The sequence below is a fragment of the Oncorhynchus kisutch genome, linkage group LG7 (assembly GCF_002021735.2).
Source record: "Oncorhynchus kisutch isolate 150728-3 linkage group LG7, Okis_V2, whole genome shotgun sequence".
In the NCBI taxonomy this organism is placed as follows: domain Eukaryota; kingdom Metazoa; phylum Chordata; class Actinopteri; order Salmoniformes; family Salmonidae; genus Oncorhynchus; species Oncorhynchus kisutch.
This window is the reverse complement of record NC_034180.2, coordinates 40,859,355-40,870,240: the sequence shown is the minus strand read 5'-3', so window position 1 is coordinate 40,870,240 and position 10,886 is coordinate 40,859,355.

Here is a 10,886-nt window from a genome sequence, read left to right as displayed (position 1 = left end):
CCTAGTCACGCTCTGACCTCAACACCATAGAGAACCAAGGCTCTCTATGGTCAGGGCGTGACAAATTGCTTGTGCCAAGAGAGAGAAAGAATATAACATCAAAAAGGGAATAATGGATTATACTAAAAAAACTGAACTAACTAATCAAGAATTATTGGAACTATCATCATTGCAAATGCAGTCAGACTGTATCTATGAGGAAAAGGCCCAGGGAGCATTTGTAAGATCAAGATGAAAATGGATGGAAGGGGGAGAGAAAAATACAAAATATTTATTTAATTTAGAAAAAAGGGCAGGCGAAAAGAAATATGTAAATTAATGATCAGTAATCCAAGAAAATCCAGAAAATCCAAAAGAAATCTCTCAGCATGTTGCCCAGTTTTATCAGAATCTGTATACATCACCCCAGTCAACTTCCAATATGGATATTTTCTTAGACAATGTAGCAAACATTGCTAAGAAGATAGGTAATGATTTCAGGGATTTTTGTGATGATGAGTTATCTGAAATTGAGATAAAAGACTGCATTAAAAGCCTTAAGGACAATAGGTCCCCTGGAAATGATGGTTTAATAAGTGAGTTTTATAAAGCATTCAACGATAAATTGATTCCTTTCATTCTTGCTAGGTTCCAAGAATCAAAAGAAAAAGGCTTCCTTAAAGCTTCCTTAAGGCTTCCTTAAAGCTTAAGGCTTCCTTAAGGCTTCCTTAAAGCAAGGTGTAATTACTTTGATTCCCAAACCTAATAAGGATAGTGTTTATATTGACAACTGGAGACCCATTAGCCTGTTGAATACTTATGGGAAATGATTTGCCCTTGTATTTGCTAAGAAGTTGAAACAAGGCTTGCATCATATAATTGATGAAGAACAATCTGGTTTTATGCATGGTCGACAAATTAGTAATAACATCAGGTTGATCTTAGATATGATTGACTATAATGACCTCATCCTTGATGATAGTTTTCTTGTTTGTTGATTTTTATAAAGCTTTTGACACTGTAGAACATGGGTTTATGTTCAAAGCAATACGTTTTTTGATATAAAGCAGTCCAAACTTTATATAGTGGATGTACTAGCGCTGTAAAATTCCCTCAAGAGAAAAATGACTCCACATAACTCCACAGAGTTATTTTCCAGAGAACGCATAGAGCCACGAGTTGAGTATCCGTTATATACCATGGCTATAATTTAACATTTTCTTCTAGAAATGTGTTAATTTGCTGCTAAAAATATGTTTAACAAGTAGCTAGCAGAAGTTGTGACAGAAGTTGCCCTGGTAACCAAACAAACAGACGTTCTACTTTAGCTAACCAAATGATCAGTCCTAACTTGCTATTATGAAGATCGAATTCAACAATGGCAACAACAAAAATCTACGTTTCCTTTCAAAGGCAGCTCAAACATAGAATGAACTATATCCATTGAATTGTACCATGCAAATAATACTATGCGTTATAAGGGAAATAATGCACGGTCTAGAATGCATAATGCCTAAGAAAAGTTTGCTTTCTGATCAGGACACTGTTCATTACGAGGAGATCGCATTGAATATCAAACACTAAGCTAGCTAAATAGGTTGTTGCTAGCAAACCTGCCAATATTACAACCGAATTAAAAAATACCAATTGCTGAAAACAGCTGGTCAACCTAGAAACATGTGGGAGGATTTGACAACATAGCGACACCTGCGTCATAACTGCAACATGGGGACCAGAGAAATTCATATTCGTCACTTACCACATTAGGTCATCAGATGCTCCCAAAAAATAAGTATCCGTTGGACCTGCATTTACAATGAATCCAATTTAGGTTGGTATGGTTGTTGGTTTAGCTTTCTCTAACTTTGTAGTAAGTATGGTCTGCATGTGTAGGCACATATTGCAAGGTGCCCCGATATCTACTAACTGTCCTATTATCTGGTTTTAATGTCCATTCTAGAATGCACTTCTAACCAATGAGAAATGAATATTATACAACGCTGTGGTATAATTTGTGATAACTCCTGTCTATGGGCTGTTGTTAACTGTTGACCCAGTTGTTCATTCAAATAATTCTATGCATTCGATGTTGCTATCTATGCTAAACAAATTGGCATGTAGCTAGCTAGCAGAGATTCGATGATGATGATGCGAGACAATAATTTCAATAAATAATGAATGAATATATATCCAATAAGTCTACAGTACATAGGCAACAACTGTGGTTGGCGAGTCCGAGCTTACCAAATAGCTTGGTTATGTTAATGGTGACGTGTCCGTTGATGGCACACAGGTGGAAGAACTATCCGTGCATGGTCCAGGCGCTGGTTGGTGACAGACAGTCAGTGCTTGTCTCTTCTTTGGCGGAGAATGAGACGTCCCACTCTTATCGTTGCCAGCTAAAATGGCACTCCAACGCTTTCTGTTCAGCCAATAAATAACTATTGAGTGAGCTCTCACACGGATGGACACTCACAGCCGTTATTTCCCTTACCTCAATAGGCCCGCATCGAATAACTGTTGCATTCTGAAGTTGTTACCGTTAGTTATTTTCTCATGTTTTGACCCAGTCGTTCATTCTAATCATTATTTTCATTAAACAATGCTATGCTAAACAAATCATCAGCATGCTGCTAGTTAGCAGAGATTCGATGATGATGAGAGACCTGAACGTCAATAAGTAATGATTGAAAAATATTCTAGTCGATATTGAATATAACGTAACAGCCTCGCCTGACTGTGGGAAAAACAACCTGTGGTTACCTAGGTTACCCATGGGCTCAAACGCAATTTTATTGTCTGCTTGTTTTAGTCAGTTACAAAAATGCATTCAAGAAAAGTACAACATGTTTAAAGATTACTTTTCAAAATGTCCTGCTCTTTTCTCACTACTTAGAAAAACATAATATTGTAGGGCTTCCCTCATGCCCCCATCACTGTCTGATGTATGTCGCTGTGCATGGGCTCAGAGCCCTCCTGGTGTCCTCAGACGATGAAGTAACTTACAGTATCATCATCACCAATATACCATGGCTTGCTATATGTGTATAAACTCATGGTTAAAAGCCAATTATTGTGTCCCTGTCTTGTGTCTGAACAGCACACTCATGATTCCATGGGCTGTCCTACTTTCCTCTGTTCAGGAAGAGGAGGAAGAGGAGGGGCTCTGAGGTCATGAGAGAGACTGCTTCAGAGAAGGAAGAAAAAAAGACTGATGATGACTTTTCCAGGGATGATGTCATTAAGGTTGACTAGAGACCAGACTGATTAATCACACCAGCACTCCTTTATCTCCACAATCGCTCTCTCTGTAATTACGCAGTGCGGCAGGGTAGCCTAGTGGTTAGAGGTTGGACTAGTAACCAGAAGGTTGCAAGTTCGTAGTTCTGCCCCAGTTAACCCACTGTTCCTAGGCCGTCATTAAAAATAAGAATTTGTTCTTAACTGTCTTGCCTAGTTAAATAAAGATGAAATAAATTGTCTTGGAAGTTTACATACACCTTAGCCAAATACATTTAAACTCAGTTTTTCACTATTCCTGACATTTAATCTGAGTAAAAATGCCCTGTTTTAGGTCACCACTTTATTTTAAGAATGTGAAATGTTAGAATAACAGTAGCGAGAATGATTCATTTCAGCTTTTATTTCTTTCAACACATTCTCAGTGGGTAAGAATTTACATACACTCAATTAGTATTTGGTAGCATTGCCTTTAAATTGTTTAACTTGGGTCAAATGTTTCAGATAATCTTCCACAAGCTTCCCACAATAAATTGGGTGAATTTTGGCCCATTCCTCCTGACAGAGCTGGTGTAACTGAGTCAGGTTTTTTGCTGTATAGCTTTGGTAGTAGGAATCCTTCCAAGTAATTTTGTCCAAAGTCAGGATGGAGGCTTGGAGTTTAGATTTGGAGTGAAGGTTTTGTTGTGTAGGGTAGTATTATGTATATGTCCTTGCCCAAAAATCCAAGTTTATCTAACTCAGAATCTATTTTTTAAAAACATGCTGGAAAACGGAGGAGCTCATCTGCTCATGACCCCTCTCTCTCTCTCCTCCATTCCTTTCTCGAGCTCGCAGAGAGAGGGGCTGTTAACAGTTTAATTAAATCTGTTTTGTTGGGAAAATATGTTACTATCGATGTTCTCAAACAGATTTCACTGGGTAGCTGCAGGAATAGGGTTGGAGAGCCCATGGCATACAGAGTTTGGAAGAAGTATCACCTGTTGCGCAGCGAGAGCATGCTCCTCAAACAGTGGTTGACGTCTGGAGTGAAGATGTTCTTATAAACCCAGACATTCCTACTTGCAATTCCGTGTGAAAGCAGAGTTTTGATGCTTGAAGAGGAAGAGGATCCCAGCTGCTACTATATTTATTTCTCAGCTGCTAGTATTAAGCACATGCTCCGCTATGAAAACCGGAGTAGCCTACCTGGCATGTTTAAAAAACAAACCCAGTGAAAGCAGCCTCCATTCGCTATTCGAGTGCATACAGATTACGTATTTTTCCCCCTGCCCCTGCTCCTGCCCATTTGATAATGGGCCATTCTAAATCGATGCAAATTTGACATATTAGCACAGACCAGATTACTATGAGAATAATCTGACGTGTGAAAAATATGATCACTTTGAGAGAAGTGTGAGCAGCCTGAGTCAAGCTTTTTTGTGACTTTCTCAAATCATTATTAGCATAAATAGTTGCATTATGCTGCCCATATTTGTTGTCATTTCGAAGACATTCTAAGATTTGTATCATTAACTATAATTGCCAATTAACTCTAAATCTATCGTAAAGGACCTGTTTCAAATTATCCACTTTTACGCTCAACATCGCCACTTCATGCCAGTATCGCTCCGGAATGGAAAACATATCCTTTCTATTTTATTCAGCAAAGCTCAATTATATTCTTCTTAATATAAAATCATGTAATTTTAAGCATATCTTGTGTGCAAAATGAATACGCCTACTACAGCCTATGGTGTGGCACATACAATAGGCCATTCATTATGTTCTTCTGTGTAAGTGTAGTCAGGAAGCAGGTGCGGAAGGTGAGTTTAATGATGAACCGATACAGATGACGAAACATGAGAAGCGTACTGAACGTGAGATAAAATAATACTACCTAATGACTGATACTACTGAGGGCTAAATAAAGGGGGAGTAATCAAGGAGAAAATCATGACCAGGTGTGTGTAATGATGGGGAACAAGTGTGCCTAATATAGTTGCCAGGGTCTGTGTTAGCAGACCAGCGACGTAGAGCGCCGGAGGGAGCAGGAGCAGGCGTGACATTCTGAAATACACTTTCTTCACATAATGTTTCTTTTAGACCTGCATAAAATAAATCATGGATTTATTGTGGTGGTGTAAATTAAACGGATTTCTTGGAGATGCTAAAGGTCTTTATGTTAATTAATGGACCGGCAGTCAGTTGCATGATAATTACCAGCTGACCGCCACAGCCCTAGTCTTAGGCTATATATCATCATCATATAGAGTTATTCAGGGCCATTCAGGGCCATGTCTCATCTCCCTATACAATAGGCTCATCTAGTCCTTCAGTCACTGTATAAGTAGTGAATCTGTGCATCTGTGAAGTCTCCACTTGTTGGGATACTTGCCAATTTCCCCTGTTAATTATATCAGATACAGATAGTTGACCATAATCATTTTCACAATATTTGACTGAGCTGTTTGTACTCAATGCTTCCAGGTTCTCACTGTTGAAAGAGAATTCTCTCACGGGCCTTGTCTATGTGATTTGGAATGTTCCTGGCTGAATGTTGTCAGGAGACTTTTCAATCCCAATGATAATAACAATCAATCAATAGCTTTGACCAATCCCAGAGGTTTGTAAGACCATGGGTTTAATTATAATTAGTCAAAGACTCAGCTCATGCAAAAGTTTAGTACAGTTTATTCAGCGAACGTTCTAAAGTCAAGAATACAAAGACATCCATTTTATAGCTGCGCACATACTTCCACACAAACAGTAGGTATCCTATGCACATACTGTCCTGCTACCCAGCCGACAAAGATTAGGGGAGGCCGTGAGAATCACTCCCCGTCCTCCCTCAAGATAGGGAGACCCTGGGAAGTACTCTCAGTGGCCCCCAGCCAAGGTCGGCACCGAATCTTGCTCAGACAGTCTGTTTTTAAGATACTATTGTACAGATATATTGTTATACCCTAATTCTGCCTAAAACTACACTCACGGATATATAATTCTACTGACTAAAACCACACACATCATTAAAATAATCTCATGATTCTAATCAATTTCATACAATCATATGGTTTCAGGGTGGAATATTCTAATCATTCATTTAAACATATAAATCCCATTAACAATCCACCCTTAATGACTAAATAATACACACTGATTCCTCAAATACTACATAGAGACATAAATGGTATCCAAGAATAATTCAAACCAATACATGTATGTACAGCCGATATTCAGCAATGACTGTTATTGACCTACATCCAATCATAACGCTTCCTGTTAGGATTTTTATTACAATCTTCGTTAAAAAAAACATTCTTAAACATCAAAAACAGTCTCATCCAACATGGCCTCCTCGTAGTTAAAAGAAACGGAGCCATCTCCTAGGCCTGGAGGCCTGTATCTGTCATCCCACTGGCCAGAGCTCGGAATCTGTCCGTATCTCACCATCTGTTGCATCATTGATCTCTCCAGAGTCCTGGTTATCAAACCTCTCATACACGAGACCAAACAACATCCACACAGAACCAAAACACTCATACAGGTGAAAGTTGCCCACAACACAGTGATTATGAAATTTTTCCATTTGTCAAACCAATTTGTTAGAGCATTATCCACCCGAGAGTTCTCTGCTAATTTGTGAGCTAATGTGGTTAAACCAGCCAGGGCCCTGGTCACTGATCCGTCTGGAGCTGTGTTATTAAAAAATCAACGTACAGCAATGACAATGTTATTAAAAATCAAACGTACAGCAATGAACCCCAATCATTCTACATACCCCGCCCTTTTCTGCCAATTAACATATCGAGAGTCAGTCGATTTTACCAGGTCATGAGGGAGGTGGCGGATAATTGGTCAGAGAACCCCATTACTGCATCCCCAGTATCATTCGCGAATCTCTGTTGATTATAATAAATGTCATTAATCCAATCCACATTTTTATTTATTGTCAACCACCAAACGAACGTAGTGGTAAAGTCTTCACCTATTTGATTCATAGCTTTGTATTAATCGGTAACTTCCCTGAGGATGCCAATAGCATCCATCTAGACTCTAGTAGACATCTAGTACTCATCAGGAGTTAAAGTGAACCGAGGTGGGTTGGCCGAGTACTTCAATCTGGCCAACCCAATCCCTGTAAAGTTATCTGCTTTCCTAGGGAATTGTTTAATGATCTTCTTTGACTCCTTATTCTGTAAGTCACTCGTCCTTGATGGTCAGTGTATTATATAGTTTATCTTTTACTTCTTATCAAAGACAATGGCATCATATAATTAGTACCGGAAGGTGGTGGATCTGGATGTATCAGAAAGTTTACCAAGACTATGATGCAGCTCAGAGCTCCTACTCTTCCCAAAAACCGCCAACCCTCTCCTGCCCTTAGTCGGTCTGCTAGGTACCACCCCATACTCACACTTCTAGGACACCCACAGTGATGAACGGTCGGAATAGGAATTCTTTGTGTAAGGAGGTAACCCCCGGACCCTGTTGGTACTCAGTTCTTCTCCTAACTCTGTGTGTGATCAGCAGTGCTTATATGTGTACATACCCTTTTGCAGTGGGTAATGCGGACCCAAGTGACTCTCTCAGCTATTCTAATGGCAAAGGCGGTGGTTTAACAGATTTAACAGGTTTGGTTAACAAACAGTCTTCTCATGTGTTCTGCTAGTATATCTCCAACTTCTATGTCTATCTGTTCTGGTCCCTAACTCTGGCCTTCTATTTGTTTTACCTGATTAGCTAAACTGTCATCCATTATTTAAAGAAATAGATCCTAGTAACCCAACTCTAGGGATAATATCTTGACCTAATATCTTGACCTATCTTGATCGTCCGGGGGGGGGGGGGGAATCTAACTCCTGACCTTTTCACTTTCAGTTAGATCACTGCTCTATAGCTGGAATTCCTCTGGTGCCACTGCCAACCAGCCTTAGTCTTCTTATAAAGGCACTATTTTATGTGGACTCAGTGCTGTATAGCTCCTCCCCTCCCCCCAGACCCTTGTCCGAACTGGGTCCTTTACTAAGGGAAGCCTGTGTCCAGCTGCCCTCTGTCCGGGGCTGCTACCTCACCTGGCCCACATGGAGCCTTCTGTCCTCTCTTCCAGAGGAGGACCATCACCTGGGCTGAACTTCCTGGCTGAACTTCCTGGCCTCCTTCAATTACCTCTATTCTGCCCTGGTTGGACAGTTTGAGTCGGTGTCAGTCGGGGACCCCCTGTTTGACGACTTCAGCAGAGATGCTTCAATGCCACCATGGAGTTGGCTGTGTTTGTGGAGCATGTGGGCCTGCTGCGCTCCCTGGGGGTAACACTGGAACAGGTGAGAGGGAGGCTGGTTAATTAACATGCTGGACTGAAATAATTGAGAGTACTCTCAATTACAGGGTAATTGAGAGTACAGGGTACATTTCTGTGTAAACGGCCAGTAGATAGAGCACTGTGGTTCTTGTCACTTTCTGCAAAATTGTGCGATTTGACAAAGTGTCTAAATCATGTGACATAAAGATAGGCTAAATGAACCCCTCTGTGTTCCTCCTAGCTGGCCATCCCTATGGAAAGGTTCACGTCGCCCCCAGAGGATTCTCTCCCACTGATACTCTACTTCCGTGCGCTGGTGACGGGGACACTGTGGCGGTGCTGGTGTCGTGTGCTCTACGTGGTGGCTCTGTCCCACCTCAGACCCACATGATGACAATTGACTGGACTGTGTTGCATTGCAGTTCCTAGAAATGTCATACTGCTCAACAGGGCTAGGCAATTTGAGGGTAATTGAGAATCGCTCTGTACTTTGGATATGAACTCTTTTGTACACCCCTCTGAAAGGCTTTCCCCCCTTTCACCAGTAGGTTGAAACAGCACGTCGCAGCCTCCTGAGGAAGACTCACTACTACCTGACTGATGAGGTACACACTCGTACTCACTCTCCTTCCCCTGGGTCTTCCAGCTCTTCACTCCTCTCACCTTCCCCTGGGTCTTCCAGCTCTTCACTCCTCTCACCTTCCCCTGGGTCTTCCAGCTCTTTACTCCTCTCACCTTCCCCTGGGTCTTCCAGCTCTTTACTCCTCTCACCTTCCCCTGGGTCTTCCAGCTCTTCACTCCTCTCACCTTCCCCTGGGCCTTCCAGCTCTTCACTCCTCTCACCTTCCCCTGGGCCTTCCAGCTCTTCACTCCTCTCACCTTCCCCTGGGCCTTCCAGCTCTTCACTCCTCTCACCTTCCCCTGGGCCTTCCAGCTCTTCACTCCTCTCACCTTCCCCTGGGCCTTCCAGCTCTTCACTCCTCTCACCTTCCCCTGGGCCTTCCAGCTCTTCACTCCTCTCACCTTCCCCTGGGCCTTCCAGCTCTTCACTCCTCTCTCCTTCCCCTGGGCCTTCCAGCTCTTCACTCCTCTCTCCTTCCCCTGAGCCTTCCAGCTCTTCACTCCTCTCACCTTCCCCTGGGTCTTCCAGCTCTTCACTCCTCTCACCTTCCCCTGGGCCTTCCAGCTCTTCACACCTCTCACCTTCCCCTGGGCCTTCCAGCTCTTCACTCCTCTCACCTTCCCCTGGGTCTTCTTATCCTCCTGCCACTCCTCTTACCTTCCCCTGGGTCTTCCAGCTCTTCACTCCTCTTACCTTCCCCTGGGTCTTCTTATCCTCCTGCCACTCCTCCCCTCTCCCCTGATGGTCTTTCCTAACATCTGTCCTGTCCGGATTAGGTGTTGAGGAGCCACCTGCTGCTGTTCAGTCTGCCCCAGAAAGACTCTGAGCTGGGCTTCGTCACTGGCGATCATCTGCCTCCCATCTGGCAATGCAGACTGGAGAGTGTTCTAGGGACCCAGGAGGTTAGCGAAAGCAAGGGGGAATGAGGACAGAGATTAGGGGGGGCAAATCATGGTTTTCATTTGAGGTCTGTGGTCATGCCAAGGGTCCAAGCTCCAGGAGGGTTTACTGAAAACACTGAGCGAGGATAAAGACATGCTGTAAAAGGGCCTGGATGTGTCTGTCAAAATGATCAGTAAAGATCCTTTAGTATGTTTATGTAACTTCAGCACTGTTGGAGTATTACATTTGTCTTTAATCTTTGTTGTCATTCAGCATAAAAAATAAAATAAAAACATTGATCTACTTACAGATGAATACGCAGTAATTGTTTTGGTCCGCTGCCACAGCAGAGCATGTCATGTTCAATGTGGCCTTTTGCAAATCAAAACTAGGGTCAAATTATGTAAATATGTTACTGAATATGAGATGATAATTAAGCTGGCTCCTGTTCTACTTAAATGTCATATCAGCCCAAAAAACAATGAAACACTTACACTCCAATTTAAATAATGCTTCATGTAAAATCTCACAAACTTTTACCAGTGTGGCCCCCATTACTTTTCATTGAAGCTACATAACTAGTGCCTGTCTAAAATCTAATTTGTAAAGTGCCCACAAGGAATGTCAAACAAAGTGATGTTTGTCTCTTCCCCGCTGTGCTAGTTTAGATAAAAGTTTGGTTTCAAAGACCACTTGCCTGTTCCATAAGATATGAAAAGGTTTCCTTCTGTCCTTTTCTCTTATTTGTCTAGTTTTTATTGAACCTTTATTGAACTAGGCATGCTGGGCCAATTGTGCGCCGTCCTATGGGACTCCCAATCACATCCGGTTGTGGTACAGCCTGGAATCAAACCAGGGTCTGTAGTGACGCCTCTAGCACTG